The sequence below is a fragment of the Pseudorasbora parva genome, chromosome 10 (assembly GCF_024679245.1).
Source record: "Pseudorasbora parva isolate DD20220531a chromosome 10, ASM2467924v1, whole genome shotgun sequence".
NCBI classification, from domain to species: domain Eukaryota; kingdom Metazoa; phylum Chordata; class Actinopteri; order Cypriniformes; family Gobionidae; genus Pseudorasbora; species Pseudorasbora parva.
The window spans coordinates 4,934,117-4,959,200 of NC_090181.1; the positions used below are offsets into that span (position 1 = coordinate 4,934,117).

At 36.9% G+C, this 25,084-nt stretch overlaps 2 long non-coding RNA genes across 3 annotated transcripts in view; one reads left to right on the forward strand and one right to left on the reverse strand.

Moving 5' to 3' along the window:
- The window catches only part of LOC137090517 (uncharacterized), a 22,058-nt gene extending 1,291 nt beyond the window's left edge, over positions 1-20,767 (reverse strand). Inside the window, exons 1-9 of the long non-coding RNA XR_010907878.1 lie at positions 20,675-20,767; positions 20,437-20,534; positions 18,297-18,364; positions 18,130-18,177; positions 17,137-17,245; positions 14,966-15,076; positions 9,582-9,656; positions 3,354-3,577; positions 2,793-3,265 (exon numbers count right to left, since the gene is read on the reverse strand). This is a non-coding gene — a long non-coding RNA (uncharacterized lncRNA). The remainder of the gene's footprint in view (positions 1-2,792; positions 3,266-3,353; positions 3,578-9,581; positions 9,657-14,965; positions 15,077-17,136; positions 17,246-18,129; positions 18,178-18,296; positions 18,365-20,436; positions 20,535-20,674) is intronic.
- Positions 20,426-24,399, forward strand: LOC137090518 (uncharacterized). Of its 2 annotated transcripts, none has more exons than XR_010907880.1 (3): positions 20,426-20,538; positions 22,181-22,337; positions 23,404-24,399. It is a non-coding gene; the product is annotated as an uncharacterized lncRNA (long non-coding RNA). The 2 variants fall into 2 exon arrangements; XR_010907879.1 differs by having other exon boundaries at positions 20,449-20,538; positions 22,158-22,337.
- Positions 24,400-25,084: the final 685 nt, after the last annotated feature.

Below are 25,084 nucleotides of genomic sequence, written 5' to 3' on the forward strand. Positions count from 1 at the left end.
AGAATGCTAATGCTGGAGAAACAGTTATGAGTACGGTGTGAGGTTACAGCGCAGCATTGTCACTGGAAACACAATATTGTGTGTGGTCTAGTCAGGATATGAAATCCGGCCGTTTGAATAACATGACATTGTGTTCACCCCTTCATTCATCACACACACACACACACACACACGTTGTGCTCTGAGGTTTCCCTCCTGATCTTCAGTTTCACACACACACACACACAGGACACGGAGATGATTCCTCACACTGATGTAAGGATCACCGTCATGATGTTTTTCTGACCTCATGTTTCACTTGGTATGAAAATATATTCTGTGTAATGGGGAATCTGATTGAATGAAGCCACAGAAAGATCAGCTTTCACTGTTTACCTTCCCCTTCAAATGATGACTGTCATCCGCATCTCCCCGGAGGTCGAGCACGAGTTATACTACAGCTCACAATATACGCCTTTTCACCTTTAACATTTATATACAAATATAATATAGTATGTGAAAGTTATTTATATATATTCAGCTCTGGAGAAAATTAAGAGACCACTAAACATTGAGAAATCCATGTTAAGTGCTCTCAATTGTTTACAGAGCTGTGTATATTTACCATGCATCAACACATTGTGTCTATTTGTTCATATTTTGAATACAATTTTATTGGATTGATATATTTTCTGTTTTCACAATGATAATTTTGTTGTTGTTGTAATTTTGTTGTGTATTTTTGTCAGTTGTTTAATGCCTATATTTGAAATGAATTTTCTAGTGTTTATTCCTTTTTTATTTATTAATTTAAGTTTATTTTTTATATTTAAGTAAAATAAAATCTATCTATCTATCTATCTATCTATCTATCTATCTATCTATCTATCTATCTATCTATCTATCTATCTATCTATCTATCTATCTATCTATCCATCCATCCATCCATCCATCCATCCATCCATCCATCCATCCATCCATCCATCCATCCATCCATCCATCCATCCATCCATTCATCTGTCAGTCTATCCATCCGTCCATCTGTCAGTCTATCCATCCATCCATCCATCCATCCATCCATCCATCCATCCATCCATCCATCCATCCATCAGTCTATCTATCCGTCTGTCTGTCTGTCTGTCTGTCTGTCTGTCTGTCAGTCAGTCTGTCTATCTCTGTCCGTCCGTCCGTCCGTCCGTCCATCCGTCAGTCTATCTGTCTGTCCGTCTGTCTGTCTATCTATCCATCCATCCATCCATCCATCAGTCTATCTATCCGTCTGTCTGTCTGTCTGTCTGTCTGTCAGTCAGTCTGTCTATCTCTGTCCGTCCGTCCGTCCGTCCGTCCGTCCGTCCATCCGTCAGTCTATCTGTCTGTCCGTCTGTCTGTCTATCTATCCATCCATCCATCCATCCATCCATCCATCCATCCATCCATCCATCTAGCTACTTACCCATCCATCCATCCATCCATCCATCCATCCGTCAGTCTATCTATCCGTCTGTCTGTCTGTCTGTCCGTCCGTCCGTCCGTCCGTCCGTCCGTCCGTCCGTCGTTAATATTTAAACAATATATAATAACGCCATGTTCAAAAGGAAATATAGATTTACTGAATACTATTAAAAAACAGTACAATAAACATTAATAGTATGAAAAATAGTTTGCTGCATTGTTGTCACATGACCATTGTATTGAATGTTTAATTCAGCAAGCGCCATAAAGACATGATTTCAGAAATAAATACTTTTATCCAATTGTAAAATATCTTGCTATTTTCAAAAAACATTTTTTATGTTAAACAATATCAAAGACTTTAGACATACAAAGACGCACTTATATTACTCATGAGCGGGAGGAAGTGAAATGCGCAATATGCCGGAATAAATCCCGCCTTAAATAAAAGAGCCACAGTGCATGCCTGATTTTACTGCTGATTTGAAATGTTGTTTAATTGTGAGATTGGGAAGTCGTTTTTTCAGATTTCAGGATTTCCACATTCAAGCAGACATGACTTGGTCTTGTGCAAAAATGTCAATTTTTCTTTGAAAGGCACTTTGACAATACAATACACAATATTCAAAGATGAAGGTTTTCAAAATGTAGCTTTCTCCATTGTTGTCACATGGTCTCATTACTTTATTACATGCTTCATCCTTGAAATAAATACTGTTGTTTTGCAGTTTTAAACAAGTTATCTTTGTTTAAACAAGGACTTTTAGCTAATCAAATAATGATACATATTAAATATCTCTTTTTTGACTTATAATCTTGGCTTGACATTAAATTTTTTGCTCATCAGTCAGTGGCTTGTGGTTTTCCAAAGTTACTAGACACTCAGTATGTTCACTGGCCACCATTTTGACATTGATACCATGGGGAAAAAACTGCCATATAGATATTTTTAATATTATCTCAATTTGTCAGCAGGTTTGGTTTGGTGTCAGGTGTTAATGTCAAACCCCGTTCATTCGTAGCCGATTCAACTATTTTTGCAACATTGACACTATTGAAATCAACTGAATCAACACTGAATCGGCTCAAAGTGAACAGCCTTCTCCTTACAGCTGAATTAAACTCATTTCATCTTTGAAACTTTAAACAGTTAATGAACTGAGCCAAAGATTTAACAGCAGAATTGAACTCCGTTTGCATCGCTTAATCATTTTCCTGTTTATCACTGTAAAGATGCTTCGAACAAACGTTATTGTATAAAGCATTATAGAGATAAAGGTGACGTGACCTATGTTATAGCTACAATTTAAAACATTTTAAATACTGAATTAAATGCAAAAATATACATAATATGAACATACCCAGTGTCTAATGTGCATCTCTATTACTAACCACCACCATATGAAACCAGAGACCTGCAATGAAAGTAAAGACAAGACATAAGCTCAGGAAAATGACAGTATAAATAAGTATTGGTCATGCAACTATATATCTGAGTACTACAACAGACTAGGGTATTTGATGCAACATGACACGCTGGAGTTAACCACATAAACGCTGCCGTTGTTTAATGCTCAGGGCCCTCCAGAACCAAAACTGAGATGTTTCACTGTACGATCTTCAGTTTCTGCCTGCTTTTACAGTTCATACGGCTTCTCCAGGTGGGCGTAGAGATGACCGTACACCAGAATCGCAACACACACTCGGGGAATATTCATCTTCACCATGTCTGTCTCCTTCACGAGCACTTGCCCTAATTACAGACTGAAGCTCTTCTAGACGTTACATCAATGCCACAAACAATCATCTCGTGTCTGGCCCCTCGCTGGGTCATCTGTGAGGTGGATGAAGAAGATAACAACCTTTATCACTGCTAAACACATCAGTTACACAGATACTGCATGATGAAGCGTTTAGCTTACCGGGTGAAAGACGGCAATGGGCGGTTGCTGGAAAGACCCGAAATCATTTCTAATCATTCCTTCCCAGTGTTTTGATGCGATGAAGCTACGATTTGGCATGTGTTGCAATTAACCAAGGAGGGAAAAAGGTCTGCTTAGTTCCTGAGAGATATGACATGAGCGCTGCTTGATTTCTGAACATTATGATTCATAAGAAGGTTTCTTTCCTTTGCTGCAGGTGCTTCCTGTTGAAACAATCATTAGGATCAAAATAAAGACCATGTTTTCACAACCAAATGATGCTTGGGAAGTACGAGCATTAGCACAACCTCACTCAAAAATAAATGCATGGCTTCCAAATAAAATAAAAAACCTATTAAATAATACATTACAGGTATTTTTGTGCTGATGTCAGTGACAAGTTAAGTAGATTTACAGAAGTACAGTAAGGTACATTTAACATGTGTCGATTATAGCTGAAACATGTTTGATTAATGGGTTTTGTGACTTAATTTAAGCAATCAGCTTTAAAATGTGTATAGGCTATGCCACAAATGACATTTATTTACATTTACATTTATGCATTTGGCAGACGCTTTTATCCAAAGCAACTTACATTGCATTCAAAGTTCTTGCTTTCCCTGGGAATCAAACCCATGACCTTAGCGTTGCTAGCGCAATGCTCTACTGTTTGAGCTACAGGAAAGTTGATTAACTAATGTTGTCATAACTCATAAAGATTGACTGATGCAATCGTTTGCATTGTATTAGTGCTGTCAAATAAATTACTCACATTTAATCACTTCTAACAAAAAAGTGTGTTTATAGAATAAAACACGTGACTACCTTCTTCAGTTTAACACATTAAAAATATTTAACGCAATTAACACATCATCCGTTTTCTGTCATTATTGGACTAGTGTTACATTCTATGATCACACTCTTCTCTTTCACACAATTATGCCGAATGCCCAGTTTGTGGAGTATTCTCATAAGAGCAGTCTTAAATGGGTTAAATAACAGAGATGTGAGAACATTAGATCTTAAGAAAGACATATTATTATAATGGGTTTATCTGAAGATTGTTTTGAGTAAATGTTGAAATTGGTATAGCTTTCAATTATACTGTAATGTTGAAGTCTGTCATGAATGTCAAGAAAAAAATCTGTTTCATAGAGACAGCACAGTTTTATCAGTATAATCGCAATTAATAACAGAAAAAATGCACACACACATATATAATGTGATTTCACAGCATCAGTATATGTGTGTGTGTACTGTGTATATATGTTGAGTGTTTTACACTTGGCACAATGCAGTCAGGCAAGTCCCGTTCTCCAGGCCAAACCACCAAACCCAACTTGTCCATGGGATTGCCAGACAGAGAAGCGAAACAAAAATGGTGCTGTCATGTTGGAACAGGAAGGGGCCATCCTCAAACTATTCCCACAAAGTTGGGAGCATGAAATTGTCTTGGATGAGCTGCTCGGCCATGGAAACCCATTCCATGAAGCTCTCTACACACTGTTAATGAGCTCATCTGAAGGCCACAGAAGTTTGGAGGTCTGGAGCTATTGACTCTGCAGAAAGTTGGTGACTTCTGCACACTGTGACCCTCAGCATGTGCTGACCCCACTCTGTGATTTTACATGGCCTATCATTTAATGGACGAGTTGCTGTGGTTCTAAATTGCTTCCACTTTGTTATAATCCCACTAACAGTTGAGCGTGGAATATTTAGTAGTGAGGAAATGTCATGAATGGACTTACTGCACAGGTGTCAACCTATCACGGCCCCACGCTTGAGTTCACTGAGCTCCTGAGAGCGACCCATTCTCTCACTAATGTTTGTAGAAGCGTCTGCATTTAGTGTACTCAGTTCCACTCAAACTCAAACGCAAACATTTTCACTCTTTCTCTATATTGTGCACAATAGCATTGGCTAAACAGGTAACTCGTATGTTGATTCCATAGAATTTCATAGGAAAAATGATCCCTTCCTCTAAAATAACAGAACTTTTTGCAAACATTCATTCAACCTGACACACAAAAATGACATATCGTTTGATCATCTTAAAACATCCGGAGTCTCACACAGAATGAGCTTTAAAGGCAACAAACGGTTTGTTGTGTTGACAGGATTTACACAGCTTTATCAATAATGCAGTGATTAAAAGGAAACCGTTAAAAACAGCAGTTATCATCAGTTTATCTGTGAGCGGCCTGCAGAACATCAGCCGCATCTCCTCTGGCTGTTTGACTGACCCAGAATCCCATCAATCATACGCTTTGACAAAAACCTTCCCCTCCATCTTCCTCTCAAACTGTCACCAGAGGCCTGAAACCCTCAGGAAGGCCTGCTGAACATATGTCACGCTCTATTGAACTTAAACCTAAAGATAAACATCTTATTGTTAGAAATAAAAGGGGTAACGCTGTATGGTATTGACCTACACATCTTCTCATTTCTACTGTTGGTTGAGTGAATAATGAAAACTGGGAAAAAAAATATTTTCATTTAATATTTTAAATGATTTGATTTAAACATTCCTTCCTGTAGCTCAAAAAACAGCAATGTCATGGTTTTGATTCCCAGGAAATACATAAACTGATGAAATGTGTACCAATTGAAGTCGTTTTACATAAAAAACGTTTGTCAAATGCATATGTAAAAACTTTGTTTTAATCATTATAATCATAATTTTTGTTTAAGCTTGGTCTTTCAGACTTAATGGTGGGGTAAGTGTTATTTCAAAACCGTTTTAGAAAAAGGACCCGAGTGAAATAACAAACTTGTAGCCAATCAGCAGGTAAGGGGCGTGTCTATGGTGAGAAGAGAGGCTCAGTGCACATCATTATTCAAAACACACGAGTCACACAGGACGAACATTAGCCAAGAAAGAACTAATATATGCTGGCTTTTGCTTTTGCTTGAATATGCTCGTGTGTCATGTTCGCTTGTTTGTCCATTTGCGATTGTATTGTGGCTCACTTCAGCGATGATAAAGACCCGTTCATTTCCACACCGTATGGAGCATCTAAATCAAGTGTTTCAAGGTTTCAAGCGTCAGCTCACACAATGTGTCCGACAGGTGAGATACTATACTCCTAATATATGCGTTTCCTCTCTTCATCTATATTACCCATCCAGTCATAATTGTAAAATGTCGTTAGCTCGACTATCGAGCTTGTATACTAACTTTATCGAGTTGTTTATGAGAACTGTGTGTTTTGTGATCGCTATAACTCTAATCTGGTCATAATAATATGTTCATTAGTTGGACTGTCGGCTCGTGTACTATCGAGTTGTTCATGAGAACGGTTTGTGTTTTGTGATGGTAGGGGTGACTTTTTCATTGAATATTCGACCTGGATTTGTTACACACAGTTTCTGCCATAGTCGTTGCCTGGGTTACGTATGTGTGGGGCGGAGCTATCAAAATAGGGCCGAGACCCTTTAGGGGGAAGGGGCGTGTTTGTTTTGGTGATTTGAAATATCAACAACAGTTACCAGATAGCACTCACCCCACATTTAAGTCTTCAGAATTCACTTAAATCTATAAAGATAATATAGCATATGATAGGACTAATGGTTTTCTGGTTAATTATGATATGTTAGTTATGATAATTACACAAAAAAATGCTGGGTTAAAAACAACCCAAGTTGGGTTGAAAATGGAAAAATGCAGAAATTGGGTTGTTTGAATGGGTTCATTTCCTAGGATTCAAACAACCCAATTTGTGTGTTTGTCCATTTCCAACTCAACTTGGTTTGTTTTTAACCCAGCATTTTTTAGAGTGTATGGTCTTTAAATAAACTCTATATTTATTTGTTTAAAATAAATTATAAATGTAAATAAAAATATTAGGCTATCAAGCGATTCAAATGTTTTATCGGTAATGGAAACCCGGCTATGGAGACATTCATTCTTTCAATTCATGCAGAAATTAAGTAAATGGCTCTCTTTATGAATGAGTCATGAATCATTGATTCACCCGATTGATTCACTCAAAAAGCGGATTCATTTAGAAGTGTTCCTCAGAGAGGCATAATAGTTCTGCTCCGGCTTTATAGGTAATATTTTCATTGGTAATATTGAGCAAAAGCAGACAATAGTGTTTCTAACATATTACACAAAGTGAACTTCTTATTTATGAACCGTTGTATAAAATCAATATAAAATTTGCACTCATGCTACATGCTAGCACATGTGTTATTGCGCTCATTAGTTTTGTGATATTGCTTAATTATCATGATATAAATATGAAACAATAACCTTCTTTAACACACTATTTTGCCAAAAGTATTGGGACACCACTCCAAATCACTGAGTTCAGGTGTTCAATCGCTTCATGGCCCCAGGTGTATAAATCAAGCACTAGGCCTGCAGACGCTTCTACACACATTAGTGAGAGAATGGGTCGCTCTCAGGAGCTTAGTGAACTCAAGCGTGGGGCCGTGATAGGTTGACACCTGTGCAGTAAGTCCATTCCTGAAACTTCCTCACTACTAAATATTTCACGCTCAACTGTTAGTGGTATAACAAGGTCGAAGATATTGGGAAAAACAGCAACAAAGTGGTAGGCCACGTAAAATCAAAGAGCGGGGTCAGCGCATGCTGAGGGTCACAATGCGCAGAATTCAACAACTTTCTGCAGAGTCAACAGCTCCAGACAGCCAAACTTCTGTGGCCTTCTGATGAGCTCGAGAACAGTGTGTAGAGAGCTTCATGGAATGGGTTTCGATGGCCGAGCAGCTCATCCAAGCCTTACATCACCAAGAGCAATGCAGTGGAGTAAAGCAGCCGCCACTGGACTCTAGAGCAGTGAGACGTGTTCTCTGGAGTGACCAATCACGCTTCTGTCTGACAAGACAGTGTGTCTGGATTTGGCGGTTGCCAGGAGAACGGGACTTGCCTGACTGCATTGTGCCAAGTGTAAAGTTTGGTGGATGGGGGATTATGGTGATGGGTTGTTTTTTAGGTGTTGGGCTTGGCCCCTTAGTTCCAGTGAAAGGAACTCTTAATTCTTCATCATACCAAGACATTTTGGACAATTTCATGCTCTCAACGTTGTGAGAACAGTTTGGGGACGGCCCCTTCCTGTCCCAGCATGACTGCGCTCCAGTGCACAAAGCTTCGGTCCATAAAGACATGGATGAGTGAGTTTGGTGTGGAGGAACTTGACTGGCCTGCACAGAGTTCTGAGCTCAACCCGATAGAACAGCTTTGGGATGAATTAGAGCGGAGACTGAGAGCCAGGCCTTCTCGTCCAACATCAGTGCCTGACCTCACAAATGAGCTTCTAGAAGAATGGGCAAAAATCCCCATAAACACACTCCTAAACCTTGAGGAAAGCCTTCCCAGAAGAGCTGAAGCTGTTAGAGCTGCAAAGGGTGGGCCGACTCCATATTAAACCCTACGGATTAACAATGGGATGGCATTAAAGTTTATGTGCATGTAAAGGCCGGCGTCCCAAAACTTTTGGCAACATAGTGTATGTACATTATTTATGCCCTTCAATATTTATTAAATATTCATAGATATACATAATTTATGCTTTTATTCAGAGTGACTTTACAGTTCATTGTATATGTATATATTGGACCAGTTTGTGAGTTCTCTGGGAATCAAACCCATGACCTTGCTGTTGTAAGCACTGTGCTTGACCAATGGAGTTACAGGAACAATATAAAAGCAAAAAACGATTAAAAATCAAGTAATTATAAAGGAAACTATACAGGCATCATTTAGAGTAAAGAACCCCAACATATACATCCAAGACAAATATTGATTGTCTTAGCGAGATTTATTCATGTTTTAATATCAGGCATTCTGCAAGTTTCTGATTTGTTAGCTCATTGTACTCTATTTTAAATGCACATTAGATAGTTTAGTTGTATGCTGCTGGAGCTGTATTATTCCCTGCACATTTCAGTGAAGATCTTTCCTGGTGTTAGTATTGTGGGTAAGGGATCTTTATTTCAGCCCCTGGCACAGACGACGGACCCCGGCCGCAGCTGTCAATGTGTGTGACATTGATCTCTGTGGTTTGAGCTCGGCCTGACCAGTGGAATTTTGTGGATTTCAGTGCAACTTCCATTTTTAGTCATTCACCGGGAGTTTAGCTTTTCTACAACGACAGTTTCAACATCTAAATCTGGATTATTAATGAGTATGGCTGTATATAAATTATTCAAACTATGCTGAAAAAGCAGTTTAGCCTACTATTCATAGTGGTGGTTACTTACCTCGTCTATCTGTGATCCTCTGGTCTAGATAGAGCTCCGGTCCTTCAATGTGCACCACAGGTTTACTGTAGGAAACTAAAACCATAAAAAAATGTTACTTGAAATAAAAATGTGCTATAAATAATTAGATATTTTATTTCAGCTAGTTGTCAGTGTGACATTAACTTTATGCACTGAATTAAATAAAAACAAAAATGGCAAGTTTATTATAGTTAACTAAAGCAAAAGCTACACATTTCCGTTACTTTAAATATATATGTAAACAAAAATTATAGTCAGTAAAACTAAACGAAACTAGTAGTTAACTAAAACTTAAGACAAAATAATTAAAAAACATTTTTCTTACTAGAAATAAACATTGGCTGAAATGAATGTAAAAATAAATATTATCTAAATATAAAAATTATAAATTATATAAAATGAGAAATGTTAGGTTTATTATAGCAACATTTTTGCAACTTGAAATAAAACAAATATTGATTGAAATAAACCAAAAAATACATACTTAAATATTTTTTTTATGTATTTCAACTAATTGTGTAATAAAATGTATAGATTTTTTTAAAATAAAAATGACAAAAACACCAAAATTACTAAAACCAAGTCAAATTAAAATGAAAAAATATAAAAATTCATTCAAATTATTATTAATAACATTGGTGCATCTGAGGATTTTTTTTACCTAGATTAAAAAAGTGTATTTGATCACTGTAAGCAACAGCACATCTTTAAAATTAAGTAAAAGCAACAGTTCTAGAGATACTGGCCTTAGGAAACACATGACTAATAATGACAGTATTTTGTACTAGATAGAGCAGCTCAAGCTCTGGTCTTCTCATTACACTGGACAGATGTTTTTCTGCGGTCGCTGTTTGGTAGGAAATGATCACGATGACTGTGGCTACTGCTAAGAGCATCACTGTGTGTGAATTTATCATACATTTGCATCAGCAGAAGCTGGAATTTCCTGCTCTTAAAGGAAAAATAAGCACGTTTAATGGCATCCAAGCGTGCATGGAGCCCATAATGTGCAATGTCCTAAAATGACATTCAGTTATTAAAGAGATACTTTCGGTTTTGCCGAAATAGATCATCAAAATATTCTTCCCTGATAAACCGCATGCAGCGTCTAAAGGACCTGCGTAGTTTTTATGCAGCAAATAATAACTACTATTAGGTCAATAAACACCTAAATACCAATAAATACCTTCAAACTAACCCCATACATTAAATATATATATATATATATATGCCAAAAGTTTGGGCACATTACTATTTGTAATGTTTTTGAAATAAGTTTTTTCTGCTCATCAAGCCTGCATTTATTTGATAAAAAATACATAATATTCCTGATCCGATGATTGCCATTTTTGGGGTGACTTCTGTACCATCTTTTAGTAAATTTGAAAAACAGTGTATTTCTTTATTTATGGTTCTTGCAAAAAGACTGATTCTTCAAAGGTGGAAACTGGATTTTGTTCCAACATTCGATGTGCTACTGAGTGAGCTAGTGAGCATTATTCATATTGAAAAGTTATGATATATTAATCATGACATGCATGATATTTTCTTAAAAAAATATGGAAGCCTGTATTAGAATACTTGAGAATATGATCATTATATACTGGGTCTCAAACTGCATTACATATTTGTAACGATTGATCTACCTTCCTGATGTTACCACTGTGATCTGTTTGGAACCCCTTTATTTTATGTATCAGAAATATATCCTCAACTAGAATTGCTTAACTTTTATGTATTCTGTATACCATACCATTGTTTCCTTTGTTCAGATAAAACAAATGTCATATCAGAAAATTAAATAAAGCTATAAAAACAACAACAACATAATATTCAAATGTAATATTGTGATATATTATTACAATTTAAAATAATTGGTTTTGAATTTATTATACTTGTTTAAAGGATCATTTATTTCTGTGATCAAAGCTGAATTTTCCGGATCATTCCTCCAGTCTTCAGTGATCATGATCCTTCAGAAATCATTCTCAGATGAGGATTCATTATGAGTGTTGGAAACAGTTCTGCTGATTAATATATTTTCATAACCTGTGATACTTTTTATAATACTTTGATAAATAAAAAGTTTAAAAAAGCAAATGTTTTAAAAACAGAAATCTTTAGTAACAACAATACACTCTACTGGTCAGTCATTTGGGGTCAGTCTTTTTTCTTTTTTTGAAATAAATCAATAATTTTATTCAGCAAGGATGTGTTAAATTGATAAAAATAGGAGATTTATATTATTTGAAAATATGTTTTTATTTTGAATAAATGCAGTTCTTCTGAACCTTTTATTCATCAGATATATTAATCAGCAGAACTGTTTCCAACACTCATAATGAATCCTCATCTGAGAATGATTTCTGAAGGATCATGATCACTGAAGACTGGAGGAATGATCCGGAAAATATTCAGCTTTGATCACAGAAATAAATGATCATTTAAAGTATAATAAATTGAAAATCAAATATTTTAAATTGTAATAATATATCACAATATTAAAACAATTTTATTTTGATCAAATAAATGCAGGCTTAATGAGCAGAAGAAACTTCTTTCAAAAACATTACAAATAGTAATGTGCCCAAACTTTTGGCCTGTACTGTATATATGTACACACACAAGCTTTACATATTATCATTATGAATCAAACTCCCTGAACTTGGCATCATTGGAGAGATACTTTCAGTTTTATAATTTCTCATCATAAGGACACTTCCCCTTTCCTGATAAACCACATGCAGCATCTAAAAGTGCCCGACACTTGCAGCAAAAGTCCTGCCTAGTTTTTTAAGCAGTAAATTATAATTATTATCTGTTTCAAAGGCTTTCAAAGAGCAGGAGGTTAATGAGTCACAGAGCGCTTTCATGTGGTCGACGCGTCCCGTCCTAAACACACGGTGTTCGGCTCACACTATCTGCTGCATCTGGGACCGGCGCAACACGCAGCGGCTGCAGAGAAGCATTGCAAACATTCCCTTCTAATTGTACACTTGTTGTCTTCAAAGGACAGAAGCTGTAGTCTAGATTCATGGAATCTGGGATACAACAATAAGCCACACATCCGTCCAGCCCAAAGCCGCAGGCTATTTAAAGATAAAGTAGGCTGTACTTTTTTGCCACTAAATGAAGCACCCACCCTTCCGCCGCGCTACATATTGGAAACAGATGCCGTCGGTTATGATGCTCAGCTAATTTTTGTGGATTGTGATTTTTATTTTTTGCCATTTTCAAAATTCAATAGCACTGATTTATTGTGCAACTAGAACCACCCATCAGAATTGCAAAAATAATGACTGTTTTCAAACAGGTTGTCACTTGTCCCGCCCCAAACTCACACCATTGGTCAATGTCACTCTTTTAGCTAAAGCATTTATTACTAAAAAAATAACATGCTTTACCTTTAAGAAACATGACTTGATTAACAGTTTCAATGCCACTATTTTCTTCCATCTAATGACCTTCATTTATTCATAACTCTACATATGTATATATATAGCACCTTTATCCTATTCCTATTTTATAATTTATTGTGCTTTTTTTGTTAATTGTTATTTGCTGTCCATGGAGCGGACCTGTTTACATTTCACTGCCGGTTGTATTCTGTATAACTGTGTATGTGACAAATAAAACTCTTGAACTTGAACTTGAACCATTACAGGTTAGACTGCAGCTGAATAATTAAAAATGTTTATCAATGAAGCACCTTAAGTAACAATCAAACACCATATGATTAAAAATCATTGTTCAATAAATTGTTAAACTAAACCCAAACAACACAAAAAATATTTTTGATATATATCAAAAATAAACTCAAGATGGAAAAACCATGGGTGACAAAGTTAGGACACCCTACCATTCAACTGCCTGTAGATCCACTTTTAGCAGCAATAACTTGAAGTAATCATTTTCTGCATGATTTATCAGTCTCTCACATCATTCAGTCCACTCTTGTCTTTAGATCATTGTCCGGTTGCATGACCCAATTTCAGCCGGACAGCCCAATGATATTAATAATAATCTGTCCAATGGGTCGGACAGATGGCCTCACATTTGACTCTAGAATACTTTGGTATAAAGAGGAGTTCATGGTCGACTCAGTGACTGTGAGATGCCCAGGTCCTGTGGCTTCAAAACAAGCCCAAAATCATCACCCCTCCACCAGCGTGCTTGGCTTTTGGTCTGAGGTGTTTGTGCTGATCTGCTCTTTTGGTTTTCACCAAACTTGGCTCTGTGTATTTAGGCCAAACATCTCCACATTGGTCTCATCTGTCCAAAGGACATTATTTTAGAAGTCTTACGGTTTGTTCAGATGCCACTTTGCAAAGCTAAGCTGTGCTTGCATTTATGTTTTGTTTTGTTTTTTTGTTTTGTTTTTTTGAGAGAGATGATGCTTCCTCCTGGCAACCCTTCCAACAATGCCATACTTGACCCATCTTTTTCATGAAGTTTAAAGGGGTCAAATAATGGTACATGCACTTTTACAAGATGATTGTATGGAAATGTGTGTTGGCACTGCCTGTACACAACCATCCTATAATGATAAAAATCCATCAAGTGTTTTTTTTTTTTAAATCTCATGTCTCAAATCGAGCCGCCTGACCGTGTGACGTCATACACATTTCCTGTTCATATTAGAGAGTATACATCATTTAGTATTTTTAAAAGGGAACTTATTTCCGGAACTTATATATATATATATTCACAGTATGTTTAATATATATTAACTTTGACCAGAAAAAATTATAATAATCGTGCTTCCTCCCTAATTGTCGGCTATTTATTACCATTTTACAAGGGCTTGTGAGACGCAGCTCATCCAATGAGAATGAAGGATCTAGCAAACTCTCCCTTTAATAGCGAACTGCTAACATGCATTAAAAACATCAGGCTGAAACGCATGACTGATCTGTCTATCAGCACGTCCATTACGCTGCCAACTTTGCATTTCTCTTTAATTTGAGCTGACAGTCTAAGATCAATTATTTCCCGTTTTGCGGCGTGTGTTTGATGTGCTCAGCTGTGTTGTGGGCTTGGCTACTGTGAGACGCTCCCTACTCATACCATAATTATTGCATCTGCTCTGTATTTAAAGACCTCCAACTCAATGTTTTGACAACTTTATGGCCACACTTAACTGTCAACGAGAGATCTAAAGTGATTTTTAGGGGAGTAATAATCAGCGACAGCACAGTTAAAGAGGGCAAACACATCATTTGGTTGCGCAGCGATTAATGGAAACTTTCAGATGAGAAATAGTTGTCATCGTCAAGACTGTGGTAGACCTCTTATCAAATTAGGAAGCCTTAGACTTTGCATGAGTGTTATTCCTGATCTACAGAACCATTGCTAATACTTACTGATGTTTGTGCCATGGTTTTCCCACCAAAATGATGTCACTTCCTAGAGGATGATGTCACTTCCTAGAGGATGATGTCACTTCCTAGAGGATGATGTCACTGAGGCACTAGCTAGGTCAAGGGAAACAGGAAAAACAAACTGATTAGGTATTAAAACAATCTTTCCAATCTTTATCCTTTTTTTATCATTTTTTAATCAAATGTTTGTTTTTATTTCTTATGCATGTTTTATGGTTATTTTTATGTAAAGCACCCATACCGCGTTTCATTACTTTTTCATTACTTAACTCAAGTTAACAAATCGGTGGCTGATATATTGTGCATCCCTAGTAATATAAACCGTAATAAATTTTGGGGGACTTTAGAACTCCACTGTATATGATGGGAATGTCACCGGTCCTCTTATGAATAGACAATATGAAGAGCATCTTAAACATGTTTTTAAGTGCAAGTGAGCGTATATTTTTCCCACACCGAGCAGAATCGCTGCATTTCATCACACAATGTTTCTAAACTCCAGAATTATCTTGTTGTAGCAAAAGGTTGAAAGGGAAGATCCGAATGAAGGCAGGGATATAATCATGGCTGGCTCTGCCACATGTGATGCAACCCAACTGAGGATTTACAGGCCGACATGTGAGGGCAAGCGTTTTTAAAACCCAGTTCTCTAGAAGAGCATAAAAGAAAACGAAGCGAAGACGTGCCGGACAACCCCACTCTAAAACAAAAAGACAAGCGTCCATTGTGTCCAAACGCATCCTGGAACAGGTAATGCGGGAAAGGTGTGTAAACACATCACGGCACTCTGTCAGCGCTTTCAAGTGTTGCTGATGAATACATTATTAAAGCAGCGGAGGGAAAGTACATCTCCTGAATGGCCCGCTAACATGCAGAAGCTTGAATCACGCAGTGCCACTGTACACACACGTCTTTCTCCCGCGCGTTCAGCACGACAGGCAGGTGTCTGTGGCCGGAGGGCTTTGGGAGAGCTGCCAGATGATTTTGTTTAGAAAGACAATAAGACCGGTGAGGTTTTGGGTTTCTGAGGATGCAAACTAAGACACCACCACGTCTGTGCAGCAGAAGCTGGGAGTTTTGCCCATTGTGTCCATGAAGAATAACTGTTTGCCAAACAATATGGTTATTATGAAGAATGTGTGTTTCCTGCCGCGTTCGGTCACAGGTGCTTTTTCTGTCATATATGATGATGGCACTTTTTTTTCCTCTTGCTGATTGTGAGAGAAATGAAGACTTTCGCAAATTACAGTAAGATTTTGAATGTTTTTTGTTATTCTGCTCACCAGTGCAGCATTTATTTGATCCAAAAATACAGTAAAACAGTGAAATATTATGACAATTTAAAAGAACTGTTTTCTATGTGAATATGTTTTCAAACGTAATTTATTCCTGTGATCAAAGCTGTATGTTCAGCATCATTACTTCAGTCTTCAGAGTCACATGATCCTTTAGAAATCATTCTAATATGAGAGTTTGCTGCTCAAGAAACATTTATGATTATTAATGACTTTGAAAACAGTTCATATTTTTATGGAAACTGTGATTCATTGTTTTTTAGGATTCTTTGATGAACAAAGTTCAAAAGAACAGCATTTATTTGAAATAGAAACCTTGTGTAACATTAAACAGTAAATGTCACTTTTGCTCAATTTAGTGCATCCTTGCTGAATAAAACTATTAATTTCCATTACAGAAAAACATCATAAATTTTACATGAGCAAAAACACGTGTTCACATGTAACCACACATTTTGCACGTGTGAAATTTAACGTCAAAGCATATGTGAAATGTTTTTTGCACAATGGAAAAATGTGTGCTTTTGGAAAATGTTCATATGAATCTCGTAAATTTTCACACGAAACATATTAGATCACAAGCAAAACACATACATTCCCAAGTAAAAGCCATGTGATCACATGTGAAACAAGATGTCAAATTCACATGTGAAACCCATGAGATAACACGTGAAACCTATGAGATAACATGTATAATCCCATCAACAAATCTATGTTAAGCCCATTTTCACCCCATGTAAACCTTTCATTTCATGTGAAACCCATGTAAAATAGTAAAACATCTCACTGACACCAACTTTTTGAAGGATTCATTAAAGAAATATAAATAAATAAAGCAATTTATACTCGTTTACTCACTGTCACGTCATTCCAAATCTCTGATTTTCCTTCTGCTTTGGATAATTTAAGACCGTTCACTTTTCTTCTCCATACAACAAAAATGAACAGGAACAGATGTTGTTGGCTCCTAAAATGACAAAAACAGCATGAAAGTAGTTTATATGAATTATGCACAAGTCGTATGATAGCTTTAAAAGACCAACATTTAAGTCATTATTTGCTAAAATGCTTTCCCTGTAGTTTAAAACTCTCATTCACATTCATGGCATGAAAAGACTCATCAGATGTGACATCAGTAACTGAACCTGATAATAAGCACTGAATAACTGACTAATATTAAGAGAGCATCATCGTAGTTGAGGGTGAGGGTGGTTCATTGTGAACTCTGGCTCAGGTCATGCGGTGAACGTGTCTTGTGTGTGTGTGAGTGGGCATGTAGATGTTTGTGGATGTGGTCATGATTAAGCATGTCCAATGAGTGAGCTTTACAAAAAAAAATGACCATGGAAACCCTAGCTACCGTCAAAACATCATAGTTACTAGTTATTGTTTTATTGTAAAACCACACATTTTGTCATTGAAATAACAAAAAGTAAGTTGAATAATTATGTTCATTTTGCTTACTACCACCATATAAACTTATATACTTGATCAGGACCATGTGCTGAAGCTGAAAAAGGGCAACTGCATGTCTGTTCACCGACCACTAACACTTTATAAACACACGATAGAGGCTTTATTTCCACTTTTTAAAAAGATTTTCTTAATTTGCATCGCTGCTGAATTTAAGTTCATTCAGTCAAGATAGAGGGGCAGAGTTAAGAGGTTTACTGACAGTTTGAGGGTCCAACAAGATTTAGTCACAAGCTCTTTTTAATACCTTTCATTGGCTAAATAATAGTAAAACAGACAGACAGAAGTAAAGGTGGCCGATAGCATTGATTATAGAAAAAAAGGCACTTCACAGTGTAAGGGCATAAAGGGATGTGCTCTGCTCAGGTTGAGCCCTACCTGTCCACGTGCCAGTACTTGATACATATTTGATTCGCTTGCTGGAACCTACAAATCTCCGGCATATATAAATACAGTTTATTCTACATTACAAATGAAAATCACACTATTAAAACAAAAATCACATTTTTAACGTGGGTTTAAATATTCTGCCCACCCAGTCCTACCGTACATGACGGAGGTAAATGAAGAGGAGCTGCTGCTGAGATGGAGCAAAATGAAGCAACGCTGCCCTCTGTTGAGTAAAGGACACAATACACTGATCACGAAGAGTCCACCAATACAAACCACTGACATTATAAAAAATTAAGTTAATGTAAAAACAATTATTAGGTTATATTTGTCTATTCATAAGGTTTATTGGACTTGTGTCAATGTCAGATACAAATTATGCATGACCTACATTAATAAATACATCTTCGGTATCATACTGTATGATCAGTAAGAATGTGGGAAGGGAGATGGTTATAGAGGGATGGAGGGAGACAGAGAGAGCGAGAGGGATGGATGGAGAGGGATGGAGAGTGAGATGGATGGAGAAAGGGAGGGAGGGAGAGAGAGATGGATGGATATAGAGAGATGGATGGATATAGAGGGATGGATGAATGGTTGGAGAGCGCGAGAGAGAGAGAGAGAGAGAGAGAGAGAGAGAGAGAGAGAGAGAGAGAGAGAGAGAGAGAGAGAGAGAGAGAGAGACCGCGAGATAGAGAGAGATGGTTGGATGGATGGATGGATGGATGGATGGGAGAGAGAGGTGGATGGAAGGAGAGAGGGACTGATGGTTGAGGAAAGGAAAAAGTGAGGGAGGGATGGATAGAGAGAGGAATTGATAGATGGATGGAGGGTTGTTGGAGGAAAGGAGAGAGAAGGATGGAAGGATGGATGGTTGGAGGGAAGGAAAGAGGGATGGATGATGGATGGATGATGGTTGGAGGAAAAGAAGGAGAGAGGGGTGAATTGCGGAAAGGATGAGTGGTTGGAGGAAGGGAGAAAAGGATGATGGCTAAAGGGAAGGAAAGAGGGATGATGGTTGGATGAGGGAGGGAGTTAGGGATAGATGGAGGTAGGGTTGGATGGAGAGGGATGGATGGATGGAGGAAAAGAAAGAGGGATGATGGTTGGATGAGGGAGGGAGTTAGGGATAGATGGAGGTAGGGTTGGATGGAGAGGGATGGATGGTTGGAGGGAAGGAAAGAGGGATGATGGTTAGAGGAGTTAGGGATGGATGGAGGTAGGGTTGGAGGGAGAGGGATGGATGGAGGGAGAGAGGGATGTATGTATGTTTGATGCGTACTGATGCTAATGATTTCATCAATATGCATCAGCCACCACATAATCACTCCTGCATGTAAGTGAATGTAAATCTTAAGACATGTTAATCTTAAGTGTCTTTAAAACCGTTTGTAAGTTGGCAGAAACCTACATTGCCAATGCAAGATATTCACAGAAAAAACTCCCAACCAATCTAAAAATACGAAACTCATTTTTTAGGAGCACAAAAATTAGCCTCCAAAAAGTAGAAAACTCCTGAAACTCAAAATCCAACCCTAAATGCCACTAAAAAATGTCATAGTAGCCTACAGTGAAATTATTGTATCTGTAAACCTAAAATGTTGTTGATAACATATCAAACATATCAATATATTTGATAACACTTTGGTATTGGGAACACATTCACTATTAACTATGACTTTTACCTCAATAAACTCCTAATTTACTGCTTATTAATAATTAGTAAGGTCGTTTTTGTAGTGTTTAAGTTTAGGTATTGGGTAGGATTAAGGGATGTAGAATAAGGTCATGCAGAACAAGGCATTCATATGTGCTTTATAAGTACTAATAAACAGCCAATATCCTAGTAATATGGATGCTAATAAGCAACTAGTTAACAACTGAACCTTAACATAAAGTGTTACCATGTATTTTTGACATGACTAAATCAATTTAACCATCCAACACATAACAGCAACAGAAGTCATTGAAAGGGTGAAATCACAGATCATTAGGGTCACCACTGCACATGTTCACTCTTTGCCGGTTATTTAAAAAATAATAATTTTACTTAAAAATGCTTCATTTAGATTTTCCCACAGTGGAGAAGAGAGACTCATTTGTCAAGCGTTATCAAGGAGACTGCCAGTTAAAAATGCAGGAGGAAAGGAGTCGGTGCGGGGTGAGCATGGTGCCGGGTCACTCCCTCACACACATGACTTATGATCACGTCCAGCAGACAAACAACCGACTTACACTCGTTCAATCATGTGTTTTAATCAAACAGCCCATTTAACACGCATGAGTGGGACAAACCTCGTCAGATATCAGCAGTGTTCCCCGGTTAACTTCCTCCCACTCCACATCTGCATTCCTCAAACCATCACAACAACTTCAGCTCGACGGAAGAAGATCTGTGTGAGTAGATCAGACTTCAAATTGTGTTTTTACTGTATTCATAATGCAAAGCTGAAGTAGAGGGTCACTGCATTATTTATTCTGTAACCTTTTATGATGCTGATCTGATTTTTAGTGTAATGCACTTGTAACTAACCTGCAAATGGTGATGGCTGATCACTTGAAATGTAGAGACATTCAGAAAGTTGTTTGATTTCTTCGCACGACTCATGTTTCTCGTGTTTCCCTTTCAAAACAAAGTATGTTTAGATGCTCCAAAATGCATTTATGCATCATCTGAAAGCTGAATAAATATTTTGCTGAGATACAACTATTTGAAAATCTGGAATCTGAGGGTGAAAATAAATCTAAATATTGAGAAAATCGCCTTTAAAGTTGTCCAGATGAAGTCCTTAGCAAAGCATATTACAACTAATAATACATTTCTGATATATTAACAGGAGGAAATTTACAAAATATCTTCATGGAACATCGTTACTTAATATCCTTATGATTTTTGGCATAAAAGAAAAATGGGTAGGGTCACATATTCTAGTATCTCCGTATATATACATCTATATATAAACATTCCTGGTTGCTATTTTTGGTACAGCGCATAAACGAAATCTAATGGAAACTTTTTGTGATATCAACAAGAAATTTGGAACAAAACTTGATTAGACATATAGTAAAACATATTCAGTAATATATATATAATTTATATAAAATTGAGTTTTTTACTAGTACAGTACATTTGATTTACAGAAAATTAACTTATTGCAAAACATTTTCATAATTTCATTTTTTTTTAAATAATCTGTTGAGTTTAAACTTTAAAACAGGACCAAACTTGAGTTACAAACCTTTTCAAATCCATTCTCAAAAAAACGAATAAAATTACAAAAGGGTGGGAGGGGGGTTAAAGGTCTAAGTTTAATGAAAGTCTCAATCAATCAATCAATCAACTTTATTTATATAGCGCTTTTACAATCACGATTGTGTCAAAGCAGCTTCACAGTGTCAAACAGGATAATATTGCAACAGAATTAGATTTGGCTGTACAGTCGTACTGGAGAAAACAGTGATGTTATCAGCTTATTTTAATTTATCATATAGCGACAATGTTGGCAGATCAGTATTATAGTTTATAGAATTAATTAAAACCTAATTCATAAATTTCATCTCTATAACTAGTTGAATAACTTAATAATTATTTTATAACATAATTTTAGTGTCCCCAACTGAGCAAGCCAAGCCAAAGGCGGCAGTGGCAAGGAACCTTTGCCACTTTTATTTTTCTCCATCGGGGCATGATGGAGAAAAATAAACCTTGGGAGAAACCAGACTCAGTCGGGGTGCCAGTTCTCCTCTGGCCTATTAACACACCGTGTATGATTATTATTCTGGCAACCTTACAGGTCAGAAATCATATTAGATCGGATAATTCAAAATCTCAAACAGCTTTTAGCTTGAAATATTAACGAAGAAGTTCCAGGCATTCACTGACCTTGAATTTCACATCCGAGTCACATTTGAAAGACGGTGATGGCACCACTACATACTGAGGAGAAAAAACTGTTAAAATATCATATCATCTTGTTAAAGAAATGCTTGTGTTTTACTCATTAAATTGTGTACAGGGAATCGGTGCTCTGATCCACAGACCATGCGACCGGCGTCACAGTACGTTGTGATGTTTTTCTGGAGTGCTGTGTGTGTGAGACCACAGGATCCTCCGTCACTGAGCTCCAGCAGTGACGCTAATGCAACATCACCACCATGTTTCATTCAGATTGGAGATGTCCCATACACTAAATGCAGTAAGGAAATGCATTGCTTATGGTTAATACTATACACATTACTTTTTTAAAACTGTATACAGATCTGGAAATTTTTTTTGGTCATGTTAAGTGGTCTCGTTTTTTTTCCAGAGGTAGCTATATATATATATATATTACACATACATACATACACACATCGATCAGGCATAACATTATGACCGGTGAAGTGAATAACACTGATTATCTCTTCATAATGGCACCTGTTAACACTGAACTGGACCACGGAGCAATTGAAGAAGGTGGTCTGGTGAATCACATTTTTTTTACATCACGTGGACGGCCGCGTGCGAGTGTCGCTTACCTGGGGAACACATTGCACCAGGATGCACTATGAGAAGAAGGCCCCACCTCGCAAATTACAGGACTTAAAGGATCTGCTGCTAACATCTTGGTGCCAGATACCACAGCACACCTACAGGGGTCTAGTGGAGTCCATGCCTCGACGGGTCAGGGCTGTTTTGGCAGCAAAAGTAGGGCCAACACAATATGTTATGCCTGATCGGTGTATATCCCTATTAACAACTCACAACTTAAATATGCGCAGTAAAACATGTCTTAATACTTCTTTTTTTTTAAATGCCGTATTTTTCCACACCGCTGTCTCCACGGTCCTTTAAAATGGCTCGTTTGCTTCCTGCTTCTATGAAGCCCACCCCTTCGAAAAACGCAATGGTCTTAGATTGGTTAGATGGCCAAATGTAGTTTCCTGCATTTTTATTGGTTGAAGTGCCGAGCACAGGTTGCCGGAAAAGCCACGCCCCTTCCCATTACGCGCAGAAGTCACACCTGTGGAGACTGGCAAGGGTTTATGATGTCACCAACCCAGGAAAAAGCTCATTGTAGTCCAAACCGGCCATTTTTTTAGGCAATAAACTGCCATAATTTTAAAAGACAATATCTCCGTTTGCATTGAACTTTCAGCGCTGTAACTTTGCAGATACTGTTAATGCTCACGCAGCAACATTACACACTAACTAAAGTTAAAAAATTGCAATCGCATGCAACCACCCCTTTAAGAACAAATGAACTGTGTTTCCATATGCAGATTTTGCTGTAGATGGCACCACCCCAATGTCATCGAGTGCAGTAACGGAATCAGATCCCACTACAGTTTTTACCACAGTCATCAATCCAGCATCTACAACTATGGAATCAAGTACAACGGCACCAAAAACAGCCTCAGTCACACCTAAAGTACATCCATCTCCAAATTCACCAGACAAGACAAAGTTCACAACCAAAACTCCAACACAGAGTCCCAGTGATCATTCCCTAGTGGGTGAAACTGTGCACAAAAACCATGAAGCCGGACGAAACACAACTGAATCTACAAACTGCACCTCCGTCCGGATGGGTTTAAACACAGAGGTGTATCTGTTAGTAGTGTGCAGCGTCCAGATGGTGATTATGACAACATTGAGCTTCTGCCTGTATAAACAGTGTAAGAAACAACCAGTGGAGAACCTACATCTAACCAGGTTAATCTCCATCCCCAATCCAGCATTCTCCAACCCATAGGAAAGAACAAAAAGAGTGGAGGAACGTACCTTTCTCTGCGTGCAGCTGCACGAGGCCTGGCTTACAGTAGGCGCTGCTGTGAATTGAAGTGTATCGTGTATTTATTCAGATAAAGCTATTTTTCCAAAATAATATTACTAAATAATTTCATGTATATTCCAAAACCTTCCTCGCACAATAGCTGGACGAAAAGTTCCGCTATTCAAAGTGCCTTATTTGTGCATTTGCAAAACTGATTATTGATTTTAAGCATAAATTTGCTTAACCATGACCAAATAAAAAAACAATAAATATGAACTACACTTTGATAAGGCCCATTAATTGAAATCTGTATAAGAACACAGAATAACAAGGTGACTTAAAGCAAACACACTCACAAAAAAAAACCCCTCCAAAATATTATATAATATGTAAATATTAGTGCTGTCAAATTTATTAATCATGATAATTTTAATTCTCAAATAAATGTTTGTGTATATAATATTCATGTGTGTGTATATATATATATATATATATATATATACACACACACACACATTATATATACATACCGGTATATATATATATATATATATATATATATATATATATATATATATATATATATATATATATATATATATATATATATACACACATACACCGGTATGTATATAGTATATATAATGTGTGTGTGTGTATATATATATATATATATATATATATATATATATATACACACACACACACACACACACGAATACATACACACACGCACATAATATAATACAAATATAATGCATATACGCACATATATTATATAAACAAACTTTTATTTTAGAATTTAAATAATCATTATTGATTTGACAAACATACACACACAAACTTGTGTGTGTGTGTGTATAATTTGAGAAGTACAAAAAAATATTAGAATTGCATAGAAACCTATATTTTTGTCCCTTAGTTAAAACTATAGTACAGTATGGATGAAATGTTATACTTTAATGGATTTAATTATTACACTGAAATATGTAAAGACTTAAACAGTTGCTCAATTTGTATTTGTATACTAATTCTAAACCAACCAGTTCAATATGAAAGGAGATTATTCTGTTCAGTTCAGTTTTGTGCAATTTCAACTTTTCCCCTTACTAATATTCATGTAAATACCAAATCATAGATTCATAATGTTATTTCTATATTTAAGACTATTTATCTATAGCCTTATT